At 41.3% G+C, this 4,585-nt stretch overlaps 1 pseudogene across 1 annotated transcript in view; it reads left to right on the top strand.

Annotated features, from left to right (window-relative positions):
• Window positions 1-2,007, top strand: part of LOC105816602 — a 23,504-nt pseudogene extending 21,497 nt beyond the window's left edge. The window contains exon 2 of the transcript XR_001137799.1: window positions 585-2,007. The product of XR_001137799.1 is annotated as a 26S protease regulatory subunit 6B pseudogene (transcript). The remainder of the gene's footprint in view (window positions 1-584) is intronic.
• The last annotated feature ends 2,578 nt before the right edge of the window (window positions 2,008-4,585 follow it).

Genomic DNA, 4,585 nt, shown 5'->3' with positions numbered 1-4,585 from the left:
TGTTGAAGAGATGCTTAGTACCAATTTAAAAAGGATTAAAAGAAGTTCACTGCCAAAAATTCGATTTAGTTTTAATAAAATACTGGATTAAAGTAGCACTGCTGGAAGAAATAAAACCAAGAGGAGTGACAACAAAGTTTAAGAAGAATTAGCCAGAGTTTTTCATATACATTGTTACACATATCTTTGGACATTGTAAAAATGAGGATTAATGATGAATTAGAACTCCAAAACATTTTCAATATTGTGAGTTTTTTATAAGCTACCAAACATGTAGATTTGAAATATTGGCAAATGTTTCATATATTTTTAAGTAAAAGAAAACCTTAATAATCAGAAAGATACGTGGATTATAAAAAGTACATTGAAATACATTATTGTGTATTATCAGTTGTGATTAAGGAATTTCTGGAGAACTCTCAAAAACTGAAAGTTGCATCAAATGACTCTTTAAATCTGCATATGCTGTGAATGAAATGTTTGTTGGTAATAATATTCTAACTTGAATTTTGCTTGAAATTCTTTTACTGTTTCCCGTTTATTAGAGGAATTCTTTCTAAAGACGTTTAACATCAAAACTATAGAAATGTGGACAGAGAGGCAGGCTTGGTCACTGTGGAGGAAATAGGCATCTTGGTGGAGAAGGCTCAGGATGAGATACCAGCATTGTCTGTGTCCCGGCCCCAGACTGGCCTGTCCTTCCTGGGTCCTGAGCCTGAGGACCTGGAGGACCTGTACAGCCGCTACAAGAAACTGCAGCAAGAGCTGGAGTTCCTAGAGGTGCAGGAGAAGTACATCAAGGATGAACAAAAGAACTTGAAGAAGGAATTCCTTCATGCCCAGGAGGAGGTGAAGCAAATCCAGAGCATCCCACTGGTCATAGGACAATTTCTGGAGGCTGTGGATCAGAATACAGCCATCGTGGGCTCTACCACAGGTTCCAACTATTACGTGCGCATCCTGAGCACCATTGATCGGGAGCTGCTCAAGCCCAACGCCTCGGTGGCCCTCCGCAAGCACAGCAACGCCCTGGTGGATGTGCTGCCACCCGAGGCCGACAGCAGCATCATGATGCTCACCTCAGACCAGAAGCCAGACGTGATGTACGCGGACATCGGGGGCATGGACATCCAGAAGCAGGAGGTGCGGGAGGCTGTGGAGCTCCCACTTACGCACTTCGAGCTCTACAAGCAGATCGGCATCGATCCTCTCCGAGGCGTCCTCATGTACGGCCCACCCGGCTGCGGGAAGACCATGTTGGCAAAGGCTGTGGCACATCACACGACAGCTGCATTTATCCGGGTCGTGGGCTCGGAGTTTGTACAGAAATACCTGGGCGAGGGTCCCCGCATGGTCCGGGATGTGTTCCGCCTGGCCAAGGAGAATGCCCCTGCCATCATCTTCATAGATGAGATTGATGCCATCGCCACCAAGAGATTTGATGCCCAGACGGGGGCTGACAGGGAGGTTCAGAGAATCCTGCTGGAGCTGCTGAATCAAGTGGATGGATTTGACCAGAACGTCAATGTCAAGGTGATCATGGCCACAAATAGAGCAGACACCCTGGATCCAGCCCTGCTGCGGCCAGGACGCCTCGACCGTAAAATTGAATTTCCCCTCCCTGATCGTCGCCAGAAAAGATTGATTTTTTCCACTATCACCAGCAAGACGAACCTCTCTGAGGAGGTTGACTTGGAAGATTATGTGGCCCGGCCAGATAAGATTTCAGGAGCTGATATCAGCTCCATCTGTCAGGAGAGTGGGATGCTGGCCGTCCGCGAGAACCGCTACATTGTCCTGGCCAAGGACTTCGAGAAAGCATACAAGACCGTCATCAAGAAGGACGAGCAAGAGCATGAGTTTTACAAATGACCCCTCCCTTTCCTTCCCCTACACCACTTGGGCTGGGGCTTCTCCCACCTTCCCAGTCCCCCTGACCCAAAACTTAGTGTTCTTTTCTCTTTACCCAGGATTGGTTTGTTCAATAAATAGATAAAATTCAATCCAAAAAAAAAAAAAACTATAGAAATGTGGTTTTAACCTTTTATGACTCATAAACTTTATGAGAATCAGCTAAAAGTTATAGAACTCTCCTTAAGAAATACACTTAATCATATATAAGAAACATTTAGCATATGATAATTCTACTGAAAACTCATTTTAAAATATCTAATGAAGACAATATCTAGTGAAACTTTATTCTATGTAAAAATTGTTTTTATTTTTTCAAGCAAATCATTAATGGCAAAAAATAAGAAATACATAAATAAATACAAATTCTTCAGATAGAATAAAGTAAAATACATTGCGCTGTGCATTTCTTTCATTTGGCTGTTCCTGAGTTGTATTCTTTATGATAAAGTGGTAATAAATAGTAAGTAAAATGCTTTCTGAGTTCTGGAGTCATAGCAAAGTATCAAAGCTGAGGTGAGGTAGTGGGAATTCTCAGTTTATGGCCAGTGGGTCAGAAGTGTGGGTGGAAACCTGGGACTTATGAGTCTCATCTGAAGTAGAGGCAGTCTTGCCTGAATGGGCCCTTAACCTGTAGTCTGCACTAACTCTGAGCAGTTAACGTCAGAATTGAATTGAATTATAGGACACCCTGTTGGAGAATCGGTTGTTGGGTAGGGGAACACCCCCACATATTTGGTGTCAGAAGTGCTGGGGATAAAAACAGCTCATGACATCATAATGGTTCCGATGCAGACTCTAGAGACAGGGAGCTTGGTTACAATTCTGCCTAGACCACTTACTAGCTTCAGGACCCGAAGGCAGATATGGAGAGGAGGGGAGACGTGAGGAAACAATAGATCCATACAGTAGATAACCTAGATTTCTTATTGTGTTCCTGGATTTCAGGCAGCCCACGGCTGGTTGTAAACTCCAGCTAAATGGGATGGATTATCCTCTCCAGTGGGAAGAAAGAGAAAATAGTTCCTACTATTCAGACTTCTTACTAGAGAATAGGAGTGATCTTATCAGTCTGTTTCAATTTCATTTGTGCTGGTGATTTGGGCCCTGTTATTAGTTTTATGTTTTGAGTTATCTATGAAAATCTTATTTATCTATTATTATTTGTAAATCAAGAATAAATTTTGTGTAAAAACCTTTGCAAACTCCTAAAATTAAAAAGTATTCAAGTGCTACATTAAGACCTTGGATAAAGGAAATTAGTCTAATGGCTGAGAAACATGAAAAAATGCTCAACATCTCTAATCATCAGGGAAATGCAAATCAAAACCACAATGAGATACCACGTTACTCCAGTGAGAATGGATTTTATCAAAAAGTCCCAAAACAACAAATGTTGGCATGGATGTAGAGAGGTAGGAACACTAACGCATTGCTGGTGGGACTGCAAACTAATACAGCCTCTATGGAAAGCAGTATGGAGATACCTCAAAAAACTAAAAGTAGAACTACCATTTGATCCAGCAATCCCATTACTGGGCATCTGCTCAAAGGAAAAAAAGACATTCTATAAAAAAGACATGTGCACTCGAATGTTTATAGCAGCACAATTCACAATTGCAAAGATGTGGAAACAACCCAAGTGCTCATCAGCACATGAGTGGATTAATAAAATGTGGTATATGTATACCATGGAGAACTACCTCTTGTATTATCTTAGATGGAGCTGGCTCCCATTCTTCTAAGTGAAGTATCACAAGGGTGGAAAAACAAGTACCACATGGATTCACCATCAAATTGGAACTAATCAATCAACACTTATGTGCACATATGGAAGTAACATTCATTGAGTGTTGGGCAGGTGGGTGGGGAGGGGATGGGTAAATTCACACCTAATGGGTATGGTGTGCGCTGTCTCGGGGATGGGCACGCTTGTAGCTCTGACTCGGGTGGTGCAAAGGCAATTTATGTAACCAAAGCGTTTGTACCCCCATAATATTCTGAAATTAAAAAAAAAAAAAGGAAGGTTAGAAATGTTTAGCTTTTCAGGTCTGCACTGTGAGACTCCATTATATACTATGAAGACAAACTATTCCATGATTGATGATGGGACAATAAGCTAGATGTTGATACAGAATTGTTGTAAAATAATCCTTATTTTTTCTCAATAATTTCTGTTGCCATGTCTATAATAAACTGACTAATTTGAAATATGTGTTCCATTTCTTGGCTTTTTCATTCATTGATTGGACTTTTGATTCTTGTGCCAATGTTGTACAGTTTTGATTCCTGAGATTAATGCTAATTATATCAATTGTAAAATTTTCTAACATTTATGAGCACTGACTGTATACTAGGGATTATATAAAAAGCATTATATCTTTTGTCTGATTCAATTTATGCAAGGCACTTTTGAGGTGTTCGCTATTTTTCTCATTTGAAAAATTGGGAAAGAAGGCGGGCTGGGTGGCTCACACCTGTAATCTTAGCACGCTGGGTGGCTGAGGCAGGAGGATTACTTGAGCTCAGGAATTCAAGACCAACATGAGCAAGAGCAAGACCTGTCTCTCCAAAAAAGAAAAAACAAAAACTTTAGCTGGGTTTGGTGGTACCTGCCTGTAGTCCTAGCTACTTGGGAGGCTGAGGCAGGAGGGTGGCTTGAGCCCAGGAGTTT

This window comes from Propithecus coquereli, unplaced genomic scaffold (genome assembly GCF_000956105.1).
Source record: "Propithecus coquereli isolate 6110/MARCELLA unplaced genomic scaffold, Pcoq_1.0 Scaffold38, whole genome shotgun sequence".
Classification (NCBI taxonomy): Eukaryota; Metazoa; Chordata; class Mammalia; order Primates; family Indriidae; genus Propithecus; species Propithecus coquereli.
Note: the sequence above shows the minus strand (reverse complement) of the source record. Positions and strands in the feature narration are given on the sequence as shown.